The 23,003-nt window shown below is 41.1% G+C and overlaps 1 long non-coding RNA gene and 1 pseudogene across 2 annotated transcripts; one reads left to right on the top strand and one right to left on the bottom strand.

Annotated features, from left to right (window-relative positions):
* Positions 1 to 2,675: 2,675 nt before the first annotated feature.
* On the bottom strand, positions 2,676 to 3,952 carry LOC131922866 (uncharacterized). 2 transcript variants are annotated; one of them, XR_009382425.1, is made up of 2 exons: positions 3,846 to 3,952; positions 2,676 to 2,878 (listed from the first exon to the last, which is right to left on the bottom strand). It is a non-coding gene; the product is annotated as an uncharacterized LOC131922866 (long non-coding RNA). The 2 variants fall into 2 exon arrangements; XR_009382424.1 differs by lacking the exon at positions 3,846 to 3,952 and adding an exon at positions 3,087 to 3,716.
* A 54-nt stretch (positions 3,953 to 4,006) lies between these two features.
* LOC131924655 (ribonuclease P protein subunit p29-like) lies at positions 4,007 to 20,394 on the top strand (annotated as a pseudogene).
* Positions 20,395 to 23,003: the final 2,609 nt, after the last annotated feature.

The following is a 23,003-nucleotide window of genomic DNA, read 5'->3' as shown; positions in this document are numbered from 1 at the left end:
ACAGAGAAATAACTCTGATCCTGAATGTCCCCAGCTCCTTCTTACAAGAACCAGCTGTGATCCCCAGAAGTAGTGGGTAATCCTGACTTTTAACAGGCATGGATGGAAATCACTCCCTTACTCAGGAAGAAGGCACCAGCCTCTTTCATTTCTGATCCTACACTGACATCTAGTGGGAAACTAACGTATCATTCTGAAGACCCCCTGCAGCTTTGATGATCAGTTCTTCTCCAACCCCGCCTTCAGGGAAAGATCTCAGAGCTGGCAGAAGATGAGTGTTGCTAGGCCTAGTGGTGCAAACTTGTTATCCCACCTACTTGAGAGGCTGAGGCAGGGAGATCTCAATTTCAAGGCTAGCCTGGGCACCCTACCATGGGCTCAAAATAAAATGCAAAAAGAAGGGTAGGGATTGGGCTCAGTGGCAGAACACTTGCCTAGTACACATCAGCTGCTAAGGTCATCTCATATGTAATTTTTTACTAGACAACTAAGTAGGAAGTGTGTCTGTGACCTTGAGGTGGATTGATGTTCAGTAATTATCCGTGTGCTTACTTTATACATGAGGCTGCCAGTGAGAACCATGAGCATGGTCTTTATAGCTCTTATTGCGATCATTTGGTCACTTACTGAGTCCTTTCCTCTAAACTGTTTGATGTGTCTGTCATAGTATCTTATGGGTCTTTTCTTCCAGTTCAGGCAGCTAGGACGTCCACAGCTCTGTCCTCTCCTGGTCTACCTGCAGTTTCCTGCTTCTGATAGCAATATCCACTCTTGGTCTAAACTGCAGTTTGCTGCATCTGCATATTTTTCTTGTACATTGCTTTTGCATATTCTTCTATACTGCTTTTTATAGTTTAAGCTACATGTTGCACATTAAAGAACAGAAGAGACATTAGAAGCTAAAGGTATTTCTGCCTTTCACAAAGCATGTGCCTTTTAAACTGTTGTAAGCAGCTGTGCTGAGGGGCTCTCTTCTTCACAGAACTAGGCTAACCTCGCTCCAGGTCTGCTGTGGCCTGAAGCAGAGGTAGGTCTCTTCCTTCCAGCTAGGTGTTAGGACACAAGCAACACAGCCAAACTTCAGTATTTGCTTGCACTCCTTTCTCTCACTCACTTCCCAATATTAGGAACCACTGTGGAGGCATGCACAGGGGAAAATGAGGCCTGCAGCCAGCGTCTACTTCTCTGAGACTGAACATGTCAGAAAGGAGAGTACAAGTACGAACTGAGTGCATGCCCTTGCAGCCTACAGTGAGGGTCCTTGAAACTCCTCCAGGGTCTCAGGAATAACTCCCAAATCCAAAGCCTCAAATTCATGTGAGCCCCTCATATAAACCAAACCGAGTTGTACTCGATGGAATCAGCTCACAGCAACTTAATCTACTGAAAACCTGGTATAGTGGTTCACACCTTTAATCCCTATGGTGATATTTTATTTGTACTAAAATGTGATTTTATTTCTATGTTAATAAATAAAGTTGCCTGAGGGTCAGAGCTAATAGCAAGCCATAGCAGAGCTGAGCATTCTTGGCGCGCGCCTTTAATCCCAGCACTTGGTAGGCAGAGCTAGGTAGATCTCTGTGTGGTCAAGGATACAGCCAGCATTGAAGACACACGCCTTTAATCTCAATACTAATCATAGAAGATCTGGAGGTCTGTACAAACAGGCAGTGACGAGGCAGTCATGTGGTTGGGTTTACAACCAATGAGAAGGCAGAACAGAAAGTCTATATAAAGACAAACACTCAGGAAGTAAGTCTCTCTCTTGGCTGAAGAGGATCGCTGAAGCAGGAAGGGTAAGGCTCTTAGCTCTGACCTCTTGGGCTTTTATCTTTACATTGGCTCTGTGTTTCTTATTTAATAAGATGGTTGGTTACATCTACAAATCCCAGCACTCAGGAGGTAGAGGCAGGTGGATCTCTTGAGTTCAAGACCAGCCTGATCTACACATAGTGAGTTCCAGGACAGCCAGAGCTACATAGTGAGACACTGCCTCAGACAAGAAAATAGATGAAGCCCTATAGTACACAACATGGAGTCAAGAAAGCCTAAAAAGTGACTTTCACAGGTTGAGAGATTAGGGAATTGCATTTGAAAAACTGATGTTGGGCTATACATGGTATGTGTCATAGTCTCTACTGTTGATACTAAATTTAAACCAAATTTTAAAATATGGTGCCATCTGTTGACTAGGGGAATGCATGTGATCAGGCCTGTGATTTCTATTGCCAATGTGTCAAATTATTCAATGCAGGAAATGATTTGCCTAGCAGAAATGCCCAATGCTGAGATGGGGTAGAGCTCAACAAGTAGATCTGTTGCCTAGCAAGTGGGAAACCTGGCTTCCATCCACAACATTTTGGAGCATCACAAAACAAAGTAAGGGAAGTAAAGTCTAATGGCAGTCTCTTTATTCTCCAGTGGCCTCTGATGATATTATTAAAGTAGAAGAACAGAGCCAGCAAAATGAGGCAGTGAGTAAGGAAGCTGGCTGCCAAGCCTGACAACCTGAGTTCAGTATCCTAAACTTGCATCAGAGAAGGAAAGAAGCAACTATTTTAAGTTGTCTTCTGAGCTACACATAAATAGCATGGTGAACACATACACACACACACACACACACACACACACACACACACACACAAACACAATAAATAACCAACCAACCTGAAGAATGCTGGTGCCATTGGGTCCATGTTCTCCTCTATCCAACACCTGTAGTTCTGCTTGCCAGTCCTCTGTACTGACACCAGAGTTTGGATCAAGTGCAAAACAGGGTCAGGGAGTTCATAATCTGTGCCTTGTATTTTTGAGGGCATGGATAAAGCTGAGTATCTAATGTTAAGCAGTGCTGTCTTGCAGAGTAGTCCAAGCCAGCCTATGAAGCAAGCACAGGAGAACCCACAATTCAAGAAATGCAATGACCCAGAACCCAAAGTGTCCTGAAAAACCTTCAGATTTCAGATCAATTTACAGCTTTAAGTTTCAATCAGCAAATCCATGCCAACATTCCCACAGTCCAGAAAACTCCAAAGTATGAGACACTGCTGGTCCCAAACATTTTGGATAAGATGAGAAATACTCACCCTCTGATGTTCTCATAGTATTTCACACAGGGCTTTCTTGTGTGAAAACCCAAAAAGGCCTGTCTCTCTCACAAACAAATAACCATTGAAAAGAACTGGAACTGGGCCTGATGGTGATCTCCTATAGTCCTGTCACTGGGCAGGCTGAGGCACATGTATGCATGTGTGTATACATATTTCATACAACAAATGAAATAAAAGAGTAATGAAACAGTTTCCAGCTCTCATGATTAATAAGGCCTCTGGTTCTAATTGCATGCTTGGAGGTAATTTCTTTCTAATCACTAAGTTTTTAAGCAGTGACAAAAACTCCAGTAGAAATGTTTCTCCTTAATCCAAAAGTGAAGTGGGCTACAGAAAGTAATTCCCACTGTCACCAGAAGTCCTTAGATAAATGGATCTCATTCACTAGTAATCCTGTGAGTAAATTCTAGGCCAGCCAGAGACACATGAGTCCCTTGGGGGGCGAAAAGAAAATCCAGACGATGGTGGCTCATGCCTTTAATCCCATAACATAGAGGGCAGAGGCAGGCAAGTCTCTGAGTTTGAGGCCACCTGGTCTACAAGAGTGAGTTCCAGGATAGCCAGCTCTTACAAAGAGAAACCTTGTCTCGAAAAACTAAAAAGAAAAAAAAATCCTAAGACCTCAATACAGCCATTACATCCACTACTTCAGGCCCATTTCTGCCCTCCGCAGTCCCAATCTCCCTCGCATCCTCTCCATGACAGCTTGCCAAGCTATACTTCATTAATCCTGACCTGCAACCGGTCTGTTCGGCCAGGAGAGCCATAAACTGAAGAGGCCACAAATAACAGACCCCACCCGCCACAGAACCGGCGCTTAGCTAGCCCCTCCCTCGGCAGCAGAGCTAAACCCAAGGCGCTGCACCGCCAGAGCCAGTCGCGCTTCCATGGCGTCACACAAAGCGCATTATCCGAGATATGGTCTCATCCATTGATGACACCTGGAGCAAGTCTGTTTGTGTACTGTGCGCACGTTGTTTCTTGGGCACAAGGGATTTTTCCAGCGGAAAGGTAAATAAGAAAGAGTCCTGGTGGCTGAAAGCTGCTGAACAAAGTGAAGAAAGGGGGAAGAGTGAGTGAGACCTGAAGGAAACGTCATCAAAGCACTCCGGAAGTGTCCCACAATGAAGGGTAAGCGGGATGAGAGACACGAAATTGGGCCGGAATGACAGAATAGAGGGTCTGGAACAAGAAGCTGAATCAGGGATACCTGTCGCAACAGAGTCCCAAGACAGTTTCCAGGGAACTGACTCATAGTACACAAAAGAAATCAAGGTGCAGAGTGTGAAGTGGCCTGACACAGTCTCTAAGCTAGGAATAGATGTCAAGATGGAGTGTGTGTGTTCTCCCCAGGGGAGCTAGGGCTGCTCAGGGGAACTAGAAGAGGTGGATCCAAGACCTTGGCAGGACTTAGCCACTACCTGCCCAGATAACTGCTGACAGGACCTGCTCCCCTCTACCACCTGGCTTTTCACCCTTTGTCATGTAAAAACCTTCTTAGGGGCAGTATTACAAACTTAAGGCATTGGTATTTGAGCAGAAAAGAGATGTTCCAGGAAAGGAAGCAAGCACTGGAGCAGTATTAGAGGGAGAGAGGATACTGTAAAGATTAAGCCTCTGATCTGTTGATTTACACTCCTGCCATGTCCTTTTATCAGAGATCAAGTGCCTTGACATATCTCAACTTCAATATTATTTTGTACATAACTAGGAATAATGATGTTTAAAATTGCTTAGAAAGATTAATGAGATTAAAATAAATGTATACACGCACCTACCAGTGTATATATGTGTTGTTTTAAATCAACTACTTGACAAGCAGTGAGTGTACCAGAGCTATTACATGTGTACTGCTGCAGAAAGACTTCCAACTCTGTTGCTAGGCATCTGGGGTAGGTAAAACAAAGTTATTCCTAGGGTTCCAGGCCCTGCACATTAATCTCAATAAACAAACTGGAGTCTCAATCTGCAGTTCAACGGAGAACTAGATTCTGTATGTAAAACTGGTAACTACCTTGGTTTGTTTGCTTGGTCAAACATGTACTCAGGGAAGCACAGAGAACAGAGGTGGGTTTTTGTTTCTTTGTTTGTTATTATTGTTGCTGTTGGGATAAGGTCTGCTATATAGTTCTGACTGAGCTGGAAACAGACTGTAAAGGAGGCTGGCCTCTCCCTCTGAAGTGATGGGATCAACTGTGTGCGCTACCACACTCAGCTCAGAGACTAAATGTATAGAGTGTAGTGTGAGCTACATTTTCTGGTCATTTGCCCTTTCCTACCACATTTACAACTGTACTCTGTCCCCCAATGCCACCGTGATGGTTTCCTCCAAACAAATAAGAAACAGAAGCATGGAGGTTTAGAGAGATTTTGGCATCATGCTGGCCATATTTAGAATTTGCAGAAAGACTGTTGTATTTTGTCTGTCAGGATACATTCCAATTTTATAGATTCTAAACAGCGAAAAATATGTTTTAAATTTCTTGTAGTCAGCAAAATACAGTGTTTCTACCAACCACCCCCTAATCGTTAACATCACCTCAGTTTTAGTGTCTTCATTCCTTAGTGAGCAACTGCCCCAGCATAATTATAACTTGTATTTTAAATCAGAACTACTCTAAATGTGATCCAATGAGGAGTTTTTCTGGACATGCAGAGTCTGGAGTAGGAACTAAAATCCCATGTTTTAATAAGATCCCAGAGGTTCTTAAACACATTAAGCTTTGAGAGGTGCTCTTTTAAACCTCATCCTAAATATTTCTAGGACAAATCTGGCCAGAGGGAAGAGTTAAGAAGTATCTAAGATAGTTGTGGTGGTACATGTCTGTAATCCCAGGAACTAGCACTTAGGAGCCTGAGACAGAAATATTGGAGGTTTAAGGCCATTGTGAGCTACATAGCAAATTCTAAGTCAGCCTAGGATGCAAAGTGAGACTGTGTCTTTAAATAAATATTTAAATAAGGAGCATTCAGTAGGACCAGGGACATGGATCCGTGGTGAAGCATTTGCCTGGCATGCATTAAACTCCACTGAGTTTAATCCCCCAGGACTGCAGAGTAAAACAGAAGTACCATCCAAGAAAGCTTTGCCTTTTCATACTAACTGTTAGGCCCAGATCGTGACCCCAAAGATACCACCAAAGACCTTAGGTACAGAATGCAAAAGCAAGGTTTATTTCTGTTTACAGGCCGCGGGCAGGGAAGCTCGATCCAAAGCACTCATAGTAACCGTGAGGCCAGGAGGAACATGCTTTTTCTTTGTGTGGCTAGCTTTTTAAAGGCAAAATCCACAAGCTCTTCAGTGGGGTTGGGGGAGTTTTGCACGGGTGCAACTCAGATTGGTTTATTTTTATCTCTGTTCTCTTTCAATTGGGTGAGGGTATGTAACCTTTGAATTTACTGGTTGTTGGTTACAATTTATCACTTTGGGGGCAGTCCAGCACAAGTCCCAGGCTTTGTCCTTGAGCCACCATGGGGGCTGGCTGGCCAAGCACGTACTGCACATAACTCTAAGTTGGTGACGGGCCCCAGAGAGTAAACATCTGGCTGAACTTTGAGCAGTCTGAGTACGTGCAGAAAGGGAGCTACTGCAAGGACTATGTCTTTTGTTCATGGCCCTCCCAGAAACTGTTTGCTCAAGTCTCAGGAAACTGAAATTGAGGCCTGATCTCTGAGAGAAGACTGAGCAGCCTGTTATGGCATCTGCTTGGTCCTTTCACTAACCAAGTATTCCGTCTCTAAATAAGTGTAGTTTTGGTCATACTTAGAAGAGCCTTGGATATTACACTCATTCCTAACAGGAAGTAATCTTCTATTTTTGTCTTTCATCCCCAGCTGTGATTTACCATGCCTTTTCTCATAAAGAAGCCAAGGAGCACGATGTACAGGTACAGTCTTTCAAAGGTGGGCTGGGAGCAGTAGACTTGATAGCAAAAATGGTTCAGTGTCTTCTAAGACTGGTCTAGCTGTCCTTTCCCATGGATTACTCTTCACATTTACAGTCAGCATATTAGGCCCCATCGAGGTCTTTTGTGCTGATGTCTTCTTGTGCCAGACTCCTTTCTTAGGGTACCAGAGTCAGCTCTGAGGGACTTGGACTCCTAGATTTCATGTCATCTTCCACTCCAGGGGAATGACAGCCAGAGCCTACCTGAAACCTGACTTGCTCTTGCTTCTGTGTTCAGTGTTCAGGCCATTTCATAAGTGAATGTTAAAAATTCTGTCTGGATGCTTCAGCATGCTTTGTCAGATGGGTGGACATGTCACCTGTGTCTCATAAAGAACACATGCCCTACCAGGCTGTGTGGCGCATGCCTTTAATCCCAGTTCTTGGGAGGCAGAGGCAGGCAGTTCTCTGGGTTTAAAGACAACTAGGGATATACAGAGAAACCCTGTCTCAAAAAGCAAAAGAGAGAGAATATCCTTGAAATCAAGATTTTAAAAGGCCTTGATTTTATTTCCCCATGAAAGAGAGACTACATATGAGTTTAAAAGAACCAAATTGTTCTGATATTGATGATAGATTGTTTAGCCATCCCGACTTTGAACTGCCTCAAAGATGGTGTGTTCTGTCTTTTTACCCCCTGCTTTAGCAGAGAGAGGATATCGGGTTACTGTTGATATATTAACCTAAATAAAGCTAGCAGTTAGCCTCAGACTTGTTTTTACTGTCTGGTTAGTGCAAAAAGAGCCCAGCAAATGGTCCAGCCAAGAGGTAGGTCCTCAGGAAAGAGCACTGTCCGGGTTGCAGCAGATGAAGGCCAAGTGAGATGCCTGCTGCCCAGTGAAGAATAGACTGTTGCTGCCCCAACTTGAGAGGTGGTGACACTACAGTGTCTCAGGACTGGGTGCAACAGTGAAGTGGTTTCACCTGCTCTTCCCTAGGGTATTACAGTCCTGTGGATGAGAGTGAGTAGTGCCCGAGATGCACTTCACGCTTTCTGCCTCAAGGGGGACTGGAGCAGACCTCTCCAACAGCAGCCACATGGAGGCCACAAGGCTGAAAAGCAAGGAAAGGGGACTGTGGTGCTCAGTATCAGATTTCCTCCTCCTTGACCTGCCTGGAACCCCAAGGCAATTTCCCCTAGTTCTGGAATGGCTATTTCCCTAACACCCCCAGCTCCCTTCCACTTCAAGTTAGTCTTGTGGTCATGACTTATTAAATAACCTGTATCATCCATTTCTCAAGCTTCCTTCCCCACAAGGATTAGAGAAGTCTTGTGTTACAAAGGATTTTGAATGCTCAATAGAGTTACCTCAGAGAAACAGGACAGGAAGTCAGTGTTTGACCTGGCTACAGTGTAGGACAGTGTCACAGTTAGCATGTGAGTGTTACTTTTACATCTTGGTAGTTGTCTGTAGCAAACACTTGGAAGACAAGGGATTTGTAGCCTAGATCAGCAAAAATGGTGGCTCTCGGGAACTGGACATGAGGACCCCGGAGTCTGAGAACAGAACAGTAAACCACACCACCATGTTTCCGAGCAGGAGCTGGGAAGCCAGCGGGCTGAGGCCTTTGTGAGGGCCTTCCTGAAGCAGAGCATACTTCACTGGAGCCAGCAAGACTTTTGAGAGCCATCTGCAACGTAAGGCTGTGGTCTTGGAATACTTGTCAGAAGCCAAAGCAGCAGCAGAAGAAATCCAAAGTCCTCACTGCCAAACAGAGGAGAGACATGAGGCTCTTTGACATTAACCCAGAGCAACAGAGGTACGCCCATCTTTCCTAAAGGCCTTGCCACTCATCATTGCCTAGTCTTTCTGGTCAGCGTGTGGACTGGTGATTCCAGGGGCTCACTAGGCAGCTCTGCCTCCTTAGTCTCAGGGGCTTCTCTGCCTTCCATCACAGGAGGCAGCCTCCCCCTACCAATTTCTTTATGTCTTGGCTTGGCTTCTAAAAGTCAGGCATTGGTGAGCCAGAGAACTTTCATCATTTAGTGTCTCTCCTGGGCTCAGTAATAAGTGAGTCTGTTACCCATAGCCACAGACTGTCTTGGCTTTCTTATTAAGTCCTTTATATGGACTTTCCTATAGCTTTTAATATCACTAGACAGAATCACCCACTCAAAGGTTACTGCCAAGGAGAGGTACTGCCTATACTTGTCTGAAGTTTCTGAAAGGAATATATCACTTTCTTATGGGAGGATGTCTCCCTTAAGGCAGTTCTGAGTCTGTGTGTACAGCCACTATTTATAGGCTTTGTATAACACTCCATTGCCACATAGCCTTCCACGTCCCAGAAGGCATGAGAGTGTCACTTTACTCTGAGACTGTCTCCCTGGGGTTCTTGCAGGAAGTTCTTGTTTCAGGTTTGAGCCTGGTGTTCTTGACTCTCTGACCCTGGCTTTGTGTGAACGGGCACCAAGACAAATGGTAATAGTCCCAGGGAAAATCTTTTGGTACTCTCCCTTCACTTTCCGGACATTCCCACTACTTTACACGAGGACCTGCTTTGCAAGTCTGCTAAACTTATTCCTGATAATTTAGAATTAACTTTATTATTTGTACAACCACAATAGGCAATCCAAGAAAGGACTTGCCCACTTTATATTACCCATTCATACTGGGTTGCCTGGACCATTAGCAAAAGGAAATGAAGAAATTGATCAATTACTGGTAGGAAATGTATTGGAAGCCTCAGAATTTCACAAGAAACATCATGTTAACCGTCAGAGCTTAAAGAAATGTAGATGAATTTCTACATGGTCTTATTAAATAAAACACAAAGCCAGATATAGGGGTGAAAGCCCGGGAGAGATCAGGGAAATAGGGAAAGTCACAGCTAACCTTACTCACCAACTTGGCAGCTTCCAAATGCTAGTTACTTCCTGTCTACCCACACCTTGCTATTCTGCCATCTGATTTGCTCTCTCCATTAAGCTACATCATTTTCTCATCCTACCCAGCTCTGTCACTTCCTCTCTGTCTGTACAGACCTCCACAGTTAACTAGTTTTGGAATTTATGACGTGTGCCACTATACCTGGCTCTGTTTCCAGTATGGCCTTGAACACACAAAGATCCTGCCTACCAAATGATAGGATTAAAGGCATTGCCTGACTTCTTTGTTACTTAAAATGGCTTGCTATTTCATCCGATCTCCAGGGAAGCTTTATTTATTAAAGCACAAATAAAATATCACCATATTTCAGCACAAATAAAATATCACCACAAAGAAAAAAATTTTCATTACTGGCAACAAGCTAAGGAAATTAGAAAAAAACTGTCCTGCTTGTTCTTTGTATAAGCAAGTTCCTTTACCTGCAGGAACTAATCTTAAAGGTACATACACAAAGAAATGAAATTTGGCAAATGGATGTATTTCATTTAGCAGAATTTGGAAAATTAAAACACATTCATCATATCTTTGATACATACTCTGGATTTTAATTGGCACCTGCATTAAGTTCTGAAAATGCTGATTCTATAATTACACTTTTATTAGAAACAAAGGCTGTAATGGACATAGTAATACAAAATAAAAATGATAACACCTCAGCATATATCTCCTGCAAAATGACACTTTTTTTTTACAGGTTACAACATAAAACACATTACAGAGATGCTATATAATCCTACTGTACAAGCAATTGTTGAAAGACCTAATAACACTCTAAAGGAGATGCTTGTCAAACAGAAGGATGATATGAGGACCCCTAGGGATAGAGTGCACAATGCTTTACTTACCTTCAATTTTTTAATTGCTAATGAAACAGTAACAACAGCTCCTGACAGGCATTGGACGATACAAAAACTGCTGTGTACTTAAAGGTTGCCTTTACATCAGTATGGAAAATGGGAAAGGTGTTATGATGGGGTTGAGGTTATGCTTATGTTTCTGGAGGAGATTAGAAGTTGTGGATACCATCAAAATTAATAAAGCTTAGACATGAGCAAGAGAAGTCTCCTGAATGCTTCCTGTTACTGAGATGTATCTGGGAAGGAAAAAACACAGGAATGCCTTTGGAGCAGACAGCTAATCCTCCTACTCGGGGACAGCTTAAGAATTTATATGACAAAGGGGAGGTGGTAATTCCTATGACTCAGAAACCTCTGAATTCTACAAATCTATTACTTTTCATGCTGCCTATGGTAACTTTACAGGTAAAAGGGACTGATCATAGTTACTTGGACTTTACTCCTAATCCTCCATTAATTTAGCAGTAAGGTGGTGAAATATGGATATTCCTGTGGTGGTTAATAAATCTTCTTGGCTATCTGGTCCTTATGATTACTGAGGCCCTACTCAGCCAATGGAGGAGGATAAAGAGATTAAAATTATACTGTGGGAGCATAAGGAATTCCTATTCATATGGGAAATGGAATTCAGTGTCTAAATATAACCTCTCAAGTATGACTATCCACAGTGCTACCTAAGATTATCATAGTAAGTTTTATATATTTCATGCAAATGGTTTTAAAGGACAGGTGATTAATGCTACTAGATCCATAAATCTGCCATTCTGTAAGATGAGGGTTACCAACAAGGAATCTGACTGGATACATTGGCAACAACGCAAGATTGAGAAACCTCGAGTGCTAATTAATATGTCCTGTGGAGACATCACTGATTGGAGCCCTTATGGCTCCCCTCAAGGAAAATATTGTCACTTAGAATTAAAATTGAAGTGGTATAGTTTGAGTGGAACTGTAGAAATTAGTTCTTATGTTAATGAACCTATCCAATGGCATGGAATTGGAATGTCAAGTTGTCTCCTGCAATTTGACAATTCAATTTGTACTAACTTGTGAAAGTTATCAAGTGCCTCCCACTCTCTTTTTTAATAAATTTTTTCACTTAAATTTTTTTTTCTTTCATTTTACATGCCAACCTGTTTCCCCTTCCTCCCCTTCTCCTACTTCTCCCCACCTTCCCGCCCCCATCCCACCCTATCTCCTCATAGAGGGTAAGGCCTCCCTTGGGTAATCAACACAGGCTGGCATACCAAGTTGGGGCTGGATCTAGCCCCTCCCCACTGCATAAGGGCTGAGTAAGATATCTCACCACAGGGAATGGGCTCTAAAAGCCAGTTCATGTACCCAGGATAAGTCCTGGTCCCATTGCCAGTGGACACACAAAGACATCAAGCCACACAACTTTCACCCCCATTCAGAGGGCTTAGTGTAGTCCAATGCAGGCTCCCCGGTTGTCAGTCCAGAGTCCATGAGCTCCCACTAGCTTGGGTCAGCTATCTCTGAGATTTTTCCCATCATAATCCTGACCCCCCACCCCCTTGTTTCTATAATCCTTCCTCCCTCTAGTCAACTGAAATCCATGGCCAATTGCTTGGCTATCGGTCTCTGCATCTGCTTCCATCAGTCACTGGATGTAGGTTCAGATGTAGGTTCAATGATGACAGTTAGGGTAGACACCAATCTCAGTGCAGGGGAAAGCTAGTTCAAGCACCCTCTCCACCAATGCTACGAGTCTTAGCTGGGGACAATCTTGTGAGTTTCTGGGGTTTTCCATAGCTGCAGATTTCTCCCCAGCCCCTTCATGGAACTTTCTGTCAAGATATCTCTTTCATTGCTCTCCCTCCCTATCTCTCCCCAAACTCGGCCATCTCAAGTACTCATGTTCCCACCTTCCATCCCCTCCCTCTATTTCCCACTCCCAGTTTACCCAGGAGATCTTGACTCTTTCCCATTCCTGGGGCAATCCACATGTGTCCCTCTTGGTGTCCTCCTCTTTACATAGCTTCTCTAGGGTTGTGGATTGTAGCCAGGTTATCCTTTGCTTTGCATCTAATATTCACTTATGAGTGAGATATTACTGTGTTGGTCTTTCTGGGTCTGGGTTACCTCACTCAGGATTATTTTTTCATGTTCAATCCATTTGCCTACAAATTTCATGATGACTTTTTTTTTTGGCCACTGTGTAAAACTCCATTGTGTAAATGTACCACGTTTTCTTTATCCATTCTTCAGTTGAAGGGCATCTAGGTTGTTTCCGGGTTCTAGCTATTATAAATAATGCTGCTATGAACATAGTGGAACAAATGTCCTTGTGGTGTGGTTGAACATCTTTCTGGGTATATGCCCAGAAGTGGTATTGCTGGATCTTGAAGTAGGTTGATTCCCAATTTTCTGAGATACTGCCATACTGATTTCCAGAGTGGCTGTACAAGTTTGCATTCCCACCAGCATTGGAGGAGTGCTCCCCTTTCTCCACATCCTCTCCAACACAAGCTGTCATCATTGTTTTTTATCTTAACCATTGTGAGAGGTGTAAGATGGTATCTCAGAGTTGTTTTAATTTGCATTTCCCTGATGGTTAAGCATGTTGAACATTTCCTTAAATGTCTTTTGGCCATTTGAGATTCTTCTCTTGAGAATTCCCTGTTAGCTCTGTAGCCCAGTTTTTTTTTTTTTATTGGATTGTTTGATATTTTGCTGTCTAGTTTCTTGAATTCTTTATATGTTTTGGAAATCAGCTCTCTGTCAGATGTGGGGTTGGTAAAGATCTTTTTCCATTCTGTATGCTGCCTTTTGTCTTATTGACAGTGTCCTTTACATTAAAGAAACTTCTCAGTTTGAGTAGGTTCCATTTATTAATATTTGCACTCAGTGTCTATGCTACTGGTGTTATATTTAGGAAGTGGTCTCCTGTGCCAATGCATTCAAGACTATTTCCTACTTTCTCTTCTATCAGGTTCAGTGTAACTGGATTTATTAATTCCCTTGGATTTGAGTTTTGTACATGGTAATAGATATGGATCTATTTGCATTCTTCTATATGTAGATACCCAGTTATGCCAGCAGCATTTGTTGAAGACACTTTCTTTTTTTTTTGCACTGTATAATTTTGGCTTCTTTGACAAAATTGAGGTGTTCACAGGTGTGTGGATTAATGTCAGGGTCTTCAATTTGATTCCATTGATCAACGTGTCTGTTTTTGTGCAAATATCAAGCTGTCTTTATTATTATAACTATATAGTAGAGCTTGAAGTCAGAGATGGTGATGCCTCTGGAAGTTCCTTTATTGTATAGGATTGTTTTGGCTATCCTGGGTTTTTTGCTTTTCCATGTGATGTTGAGTATTGTTGTTTTAAGGTCTGTGAAGGATTGCATTGGGATTTTGATGGGGATTGCACTGAATCTATAGATTGCTTTGGGTAAGATTGCCACTTTTACTATGTTGATCCTACATATGCCATAACATGGGGGATCTTTCCATTTTCTGATACCTTCTTCAGTTTCTTTCTTCGAAGACTTAAAGTTCTTGTCATACAGGTCTTTCATTTGTTTGCTTAGATATTTTATGTTATTTGTGGCTATTGTAAAGGGTGATGTTTCTCTGATTTCTTTCTCAGCCCATTTAACATTTGTATATAGGAGGGCTACTGATTTTTTGGGGTTAATCTTATATCCTGCCACATTACTGGCTGTTTATCAGCTGCATACTATTATATCATCTGCAGATAGTGGAAGTTTGACTTCTTTTCCAATTTGTATCCTCTTGATCTCCTTTTGGCGTCTTATTGTTCTAGCTAGAACTTCAAGTGCTATATTGAATAGATATGGGAAGAGTGGACATCCTTGTCTTATTCCTGATTTTAGTGGAATTGCTCTGAATTTCTCACCATTTAGTTTGATGTTGGCTGTTGACTTGCTGTATATTGCCTTTATTATGTTTAGGTATGTTCCTTATATCTCTGATCTCTCCAAGACCTTTATTATGAAGAGGTGTTGGATTTTGTCAAAGACTTTTTTTAGCATCTAATGAGATGATGATGTGTTTTTTTTTCCTTTCAGTTTGTTTATATGGTATATTACATTGACAGATTTTCATATGTTGAACCATCCCTGCATCTTGGGGATAAAGCCTACTTGATCATGATGGATGATTTTTTGATGTGTTCTTGGATTTGGTTTGCTAATATTTTATTGGGAATTTTTGCATCAATGTTCATGAGGGAGATTGGTCTGTAATTCTCTTTCCTAGTTGTGTGGTTTGGGTATGAGGGTAACTGTAGCTTCGTAAAAAGAGTTTGGCAATATTCCTTCTGTTTCTATCATTTGGAACAGTTTTAGGAGTATTGATATCAGCTCTTTTTGAATTCTGGTAGAGTTCTGTGCTGAAACCATCTTGCCTTGGGCTTTTTTTGGTTGGGAGATTTTGATGGCTGCTTCTATTTCCTTAGGGGTTATAGGTCTATTTAAATTGTTTATCTGATCTTGTTTTAATTTTGATATATGGTACCTGTCCAAAAAATTGTCCATTTCTTTTACATTTTCCAATTTTTGGAGTACAGGTTTTCAAAGTATAATCTAATGATTCTCTCGATTTCTTCAGCATCTCTTATTATGTCCCCCTTTTCATTTCTAATTTTGTTAATTTGGATATTCTCTCTCTGCTTTTTGGTTAGTTTGGATAAGGGTTTGTCTATCTTGTGGATTTTCTCAAAGAACTAACTTTTTGTTTAATTGATTCTTTATCTTATTCTCTTTGTTTCTATTGTATTGATTTCAGCCCTCAGTTTGATTATTTCTTGTCTTCTACTCCTCCTGGGTGAGTTTGTTTCTTTTTGTTCTAGAGCTTTCAGGTGTGCTGTTAAGTCACTAGTGTGAGATTTCTCCAGCTTCTTTATGTGGGCATTTAGTGTTATGAATTTTCCTCTTAGCACTGCTTTCATAGTGTCCCATAAGTTTGGGTATGTTGTGCATTCATTTTCATTGAATTTGTGGAAGTCTTTAATTTCTTTCTTTCTTTCTTCCTTGACCCATTGGTGATTCAGTTGAGCATTGTTCAGTTTCCATGAGTTTGTAGCTTTCTGCATTTTGTATTGTTGTTGATTTCTAACTTTAAGCCGTGGTGGTCTGATAAGATACAGGGGGTTTCTCCAATGTTTTTGTATCTGTTGAAATTTGTTTTGTTACCAAGTATGTTGTCAATTTTGGAGAAGGTTCCATGGAGTGCTTAAAAGAATGTATATTCTTTTGTGTTTGGGTGAAATGTTCTATAGATGTCCGTTATGTTCATTTGTGTCATAACATCTATTAGTTTTTTTATTTCTCTGTTAAATTTCTGTATGGCCGACCTGTCCAGTGGTGAGAGTAGGGTGTTGAAGTCTCCCACTATTAGGGTGTGGTGTTTGATGTGTGATTTGAGCTTTAGTGCTGTGGGATGCTCTGTAGGCTATGGATGTGTTGCTCTGATTGGTTGATAAATAAAATGCTGATTGACCAGTAGCCAGGCAGGAAGTATAGGCAGGATAAACAGACAACGAGAGTTGTGAGAAGTGGAAGGCTGAGTCAGGAGACACTGCTAGCCGCTAGCAGAAGAAGCAACATGTAAAGATACTGGTAAGTCATGAGCCATGTGGCAAGGTATAGATTAATAGAAATGGGTTAATAAGATATAAGAACTAGATAGCAAGAAACCTGCCATGGCCACACACAGTTTATAAGTAATATAATTCTATGTGTGTTTATTTGGGTCTGAGTGGCTCCGGGTCCAGGTGGGACTGGAGATAACTCCAGCTGCACTTTAGTAATGTTTCTTTTACAAATGTAGGTGCCCTTGTAATAGGGGCATAAATGTTCAAAATTGAGACTTCATCTTAATGGATTTTTCCTGTGATGAATATGAAACGCCCCTTTTCATCTCTTTTGTTTGATTTTCGTTTGAAGTCTGTTGTGTTAGATATTAGGATAACTACACCCACTTGTTCCTTAGGTCCATTTGACTGGATATTTTTTCCTAGGCTTCTTTTACTCTGAGGTAGTGTCTGTCTTTGAGGTTGAGGTATGTTTCTTGTATGCAGCAGGAAGATGGATCCTGTTTTTGTATCCATTCTGTTAGCCTTTGTCTTTTTACAGGTGAATTGAATCCATTGATATTAAGGGATATTAATAACCAGTGACTGTTAATTCCTGTTTCTATGTTTGTTGTTTGTTTTTGTGTTGGTAGTGTGTGTGTTTCCCTTCTTTGGGATTTGCTGGTGTAACTTTATCTATTGCCAGTGTTTTGTTAGTTGCAGTAACTGCCCTGGGTTGGAGTTTTCCTTCTAGTACTTTCTGTGGGGCTGGATTTGTGGATATGTAATGTTTAAATCTGGTTTTATCATGGAATATCTTGTTTTCTCCATCTACAGTGATTGAAAGCTTTGCTGGGTACAATAGTCTGGGCTGAAATCTGTGCTCTCTTAGTATCTGCATAACATCTGTCCAGGACCTTCTGGCTTCCAGAGTTTCCATTGAGATCTCAGGTATAATTCTGATAGGTCTGCCTTTATATGTTATTTGACCTTTTTCCTTTGTTGCTCTTAATATTCTTTTTTTATTCTGTATGTATAGTGTTTTGACTATTATGTGATGAGAGGACTTTTTTGTGGTCCAGTTTATTAGGTGTTCTATATGCTTCTTGTACCTTCATAGGCATGTCTGTCTTTAGGTTGGGAAAGTTTTTTTTCTATAATTTTGTTGAATATATTTTCTGTACCTTTGAGCTGGAATTCTTCTCCTTCTTCTATCCCTATTATTTTTAAATTTGGTCTTTTCATGGTGTCCTAGATTTCCTGGTTGTTTTGTGTTAAAAATTTGCTGGATTTCAACATTTTCCTTGACCGATGAATCTATTTCCTCTATAGTATCCTCAACCTGATATTCTCTCTTCCATTACTTTTATTCTGTTGGTAATGCTTGCCTCTGTAGTTTCTGTTCATTTATTCAGATTTTACTTTTCCTTAATTCCCTAAGTTTGAGTTTCTTTATTGCCTCTATTTCAGTTTTCAAGTCTTGAACTGTTTCCTTCACTTGTTTGGTTGTTATTTCTTGGGTCTATTGATTTTAAGAGATTTATTGATTTCCTCCAACTTTTTGTTTGTCTTTTCCTCCATTTCTTTAAGGGAATTTTTCATTTCCTCTTTTAGGGCCTCTATCATCTTTATAAAGTTGTTTTTAAGGTCATTTTCTTCTGGAACATCTGCTTTGGGATGTTCAGGTTTGGCTGTTGTAGGATTACTAGGTTCTGATGGGACTGCAATGCTCTCTATGTTGTTTAATGTGTTCTTACACTGCAGTCTACCCATTTCTTCCTTTAATATAAACAGGTGGAGCTCCAGATCACTCTTCTTCCAATTGGTGCAGGTGGACCCTCTGGGTCCTGTGGTTGCTCTTCTTCCCAATTGGTCCAGGATAAGGCATATGGGTCTGGTGGTCATTGGTGCCTAACAGGATGGTTGGCCAGAGGTGGGGGTAGGAGGAGGCTGATGCCCAGTCTCTGGAGCTGCACTGGTGCGGGGAGTGGCACTGAATGTGCCTTCAGGGCCTAGGGGGCTAGTGAACTGGGCTGAGCAGTCTGGAGACTGTGGCCTCACCTGTTCCCAATTGGTGCAGGGTGGGAGTACAGGCCTGGTCACCTCCCATCCTCTTAAAGTATGTGAAGAAAAGTTACACATTAAGGATGGTAAGTATGCTTTGTCTTTTAGACTGATTGAAAGCCATCCTTTTATGGCTTGTGTACCATTACCTTACTAGCTACTAAATGGGCCTGTACAATTGTGCCAAAATAATTATTGCATCACTTGTGAATGCTGTACCCTTCATACCTGTTTTAATTCTAGTTTGTCTTTAAACTTACTATTTCAAAGTTTATATATTCTTAGAGCAAGGGCAACAATCTGGATACCAGTGAAGTTGTCGATGTCATGTCAAGGCACACACATCTGATGAACCTGGTACAGAAGCTAGCTGAAAGAATATTAAGAAGAATACATCCAATGGTTGGATTGATTTTTGCAGTTATTATGAGAATTATTGCATTGACTGCTACTGGTGCAACAGCCAGAGTGGTGCTTCATAAAGAAATTCCAACTACTGGGTTTGTTAGAAACTGGCATAAGCATTCTACAGAACTTTGGACTGAACAAAATAAAATAGATAATGAGATAGTTAATGAATTAGCTGATTTGAGACAAGCTGGTATATTGTTGAGAGATCAGTTAGAACTATCAAAGGAGCAAAGAAAGTTAAAATGTGATTGGAATGTTATTGTATTACTCCTTTAAAGTTTAATGAAAGCAAGTATGGTTGGGAAAAGATTAAGATGCATTTGATGGGTCACCCTAACTCTTCTCAAATGATTTATGATTTACAGCAAGAAAGTAAGAATTTTTTTAAAGTTACCTGATATGACAAGAATGGATGTTATGGAAAGCCTTGCAGATACTATAACCTCATTCAACCCTGTACATCACTTTAATAGATTTCTTGTTTGAGCAAGTGTTACTCTTTTGCTAGCAACAGTAACCTTATTGGCTTTAAGATGTGTTTTGATTTACTTATATAAGATTGTAAAACAGAAAGATAAAAGGCTGTATTTGCTGTGAAGCTACATAACCTCCAAAATAATTAATTGTTGCATGTAAAAAGGGGCATATGTTGGGAGAATTTCTGCAGAACTGCAGCTGGTTTGATTCCTGAGTGTTAGCACCTAGCTTTGATCTGCCTTTTGTGATTGCTACCTCCTGTCTCCATTATCTCCTGTTTGAAGTCTTATCTGAGTGTTCGCTAGGAGTTCAAAGCCTATGAAAACTTGGTTTAGGGACAACCCAGAAAACTGTGGTATTCCTTTACTGAGAATTTGCATTTGGCATTGTCTCATTGAGGGGCTTAGATAAGAGGTATATGGAATTGACTTGCTAAAGTTGTGAATTGCATAACAATAAAAGGGTCCTTTGCTTATCTACAGTGTTTCAGTCCATAGAGATGGACCCCCTCTGAAGGTGATAAAGTCTAAAATCATTCTTAGAGTGCTCTGTGCCTTCTTTCTTTGATACCCCATGAACACACATCCAATATCCCACAGTTCCTCTTGGGCAAAGGACATTGAGTGAACAGCACCTGGATTGTTATGGCTGATGTTATATCTCCACCTTCAGATCCTATTCCTAGTCTGAGCCAGGGGCTCCACCATCACATCTACAACTGGCCAGCATGAAGAGAATCAGAGCAAAGGGCTCCCTCTTCCCTTCTCAAAAGCAGAAATTTAGCGTTGAGAAGGTTCTGCCAGGGAAGAAATTGAGGTTCAAGGAGGGGAATGCACTCAGCTTTGGCCACATTGTCATTGGGGATCCTAGGGCTTACATGAAGTCTCAAGTACTCCCTCATGCTCATTCTCAGCCCTGAGCCCAGTTGTCTTCCTGAACACTGGAAATCCCAAGCTCATGTTTCTGACTTTGTACCTGTTCCTGACTTATGACAGATACAGTCTCTTCCTCCCTCTGCATGAACTCTGGAAGCAGTACATCTGTGATCTATGCAGTGAGCTCAAGCCAGACACATGAGATTTATTTCTGAAGCCTGCCATGGAATTAGACCCTCAAGTCTTGAGAGCACTAGAGATGCAGCCTGAGAAACCATCTGGCTGTGGGTGTTTGTGATCCTGTTTGCTTTGTTACCAACACGTCTTTGAGGGCTCTTTTCACCACCTAGGCAGCTGCAGATGATTTAGGCCAAGCACGTAAAGGCAAATCTTCATGGTGCTATTATCTCAGGTGATTTCTATGAGAGCACATGTTCATCTGGGGACTGTTACTCAGTGGCAGTATTCTGCTTGTCATCTGTCACTTGGTGTCCCTGAGGTACAAACAGTGAAGTTACAAACAGTGAAGATCTAAGATGGTTGTGACCTGAGCCATCCTGTGTTGCTGGAGAATTTCTCTCCAGCTCCCACCACCAAGTCCCGCCAGTCTTAGAGCCCATTTATAAAATAAACACATAGACTCTTACATTATTTAAACTGCTTGGCCATTAGCTCAGGCCTGTTATTGTCTAGCTCTTACTCTTATATTTAGCCCATTTCTATTAATCTTTACTTTGCCACATGGCTTGTGGCTTACCGGTACTTTACATCTTCCTTGTCCTGATGGCAGCTGGCAGTGTCTCTCTCTCAGCCTTCCACTTCCCAGAATTCTTTTCCTTGTCCCGCCTATACTTCCTGCCTAGCCAATGGCCAATCAGTGATTTATTTACTGACCAATCAGCAACACACTTGACATACAGACCATCCCACAGCACTTCCCCTTTTCTTTTCTTAAAAAGGAAGGTTTTAACTTTAACATAGTAAAATTACATATAACAAAACAATTATCAAGCAAGAATTATAGTTACAATATTAAAGAAGAGATCCTATCTATCTTCTATTTATAAGTTTAAGGTTTTATATCTAACTTATCTTTTATTATAACTAAGGAAAATTGTAAGTATCTAGTCTTTAACCACATCAAAGACCTCAGAAGGATATACTACTACCTGAGAAATGGAGAAGGATATAAGCAACTTTTAGGAGTCTTGTAGGGTAGACAGAGACAGCTGGCAGCCTGGACAGTCATTCAAAGTTCTCTTGTAAAGTTGGGGCATCTGTCTTCAGCCCACAGGCCTAGAGTCTCTTATTTATTTTTCTCTGTGTCCTGTAGAATGTCTGGCAGTTTTCTCTGCAAAGCAGGAACCTGAAGGACCATTTTGTCAAGCAAAGTTCAGTGGTCACCTTTGTATGGGTCCTGCATGTCCAGTTGATCAGGCAGTCCAGGCAAGAACAGTTTCTTGCCCAAATGGCTATTTTTGTCAAGGTGAGGATAAACTCCATATGGAGTGTCTTCGATGCCCATCCTCCTCTCTGAAGTAAATCGGTGCTGTCAGGAGCAGACATGTCTCACTGTCCAAAGTCTAAACTTTTAAAACATTTTAAATGCCATATTCTGTAGGTCTTTGAAGTGTTTGAAGACTACCTATCTATCTGAAATATATCTATGTATACCTAGAGGACTTAACTAACATGGCTACAAATATGATTATCATAGATGACTAATTATTAATCTATTTTTTAATTATCCATTATAATTTTAAATGAGTTACATAAACATAATACCTCAAACAAGAATAGAAATATATATATACAGTATAACAAAATTAAGTTTAAATTTGTATCAATAAACTAAAATCTATAGCAATGTAAAACATTTTAAACAAGTTGTTACTCTTTAAAAGTAGGTTCATTAATCTACCCTTTCATCCTATCATATCTAAACTATCCCCCTTTTTGTTTTAGAAAGAGATTGTATTTATAATCAACCTGATTTAAATAAAAATATTGTTTTTTCTCTGTCCCACACCAGAGGGCTCTTCTGATTTGGGACACAAGAATCTCTTAACCATTTTTTTTTTTTGAGCAATATGTCTGGGTTTAGAGGGGGAGTGAGCCAATTCCATCTCTAAAGCCAGCTTGGTATATTTGGGAATTTGGGCGTAGCTTCTCTTACTACTTCTTGCTGGAGGGGGGCGCTGTATCTTTTGGAGACAGAAAGAAAATTTTAGGATCATGGAGTAGTCCGTGAGGCTGTATCGTCTGAGCCAGTTAACTTGAAACCATTGTGGATGTTGAATCATCTGGGCCATGGTGTCATTGGAGACCTTTCAGGGGGTCTTGGCTGGTCAAACCTGATGTATCTTAATCTGGAACAAATCCATAGTCTCTGGCTTTCTGTGGAAACAAGAGCAGAGACTCTTTTCCAAAGCAACATATCCTTATATCTAAATTTTGAAGTCAAGGTACCTTTAAAATATACATTTTGGCATAACTCAACAGCTTTTACAATCAAATGTTTTTTTGTAGTTACGAATATCAAAGAGAACATAATCCAGATTCTCTGTGTGGTAGTCATCTTTACGTGGCTTATTTTTTTATATTAGCGTGAGCCTATTGCTTTTAAACTGCAGCCTTATAAGCCTGAAACGGCATTGGCGCTGTGGCTGCTGGCTCCGCCCACTTCAGCTTCCCAACATGGCGGCGGTCCGCTTTCCGCCAGCTCTGAGAGCCATAACTCTCAGAAATAGTGGGTCTACACTTTTACCAAAGTAGCGTGTAGCCCAGAAACCTCTTTTTTTTGTTTTGTAC

This window comes from Peromyscus eremicus, chromosome 1, assembly GCF_949786415.1.
Source record: "Peromyscus eremicus chromosome 1, PerEre_H2_v1, whole genome shotgun sequence".
In the NCBI taxonomy this organism is placed as follows: domain Eukaryota; kingdom Metazoa; phylum Chordata; class Mammalia; order Rodentia; family Cricetidae; genus Peromyscus; species Peromyscus eremicus.
This window is presented reverse-complemented; position numbering and strand designations above follow the sequence as displayed.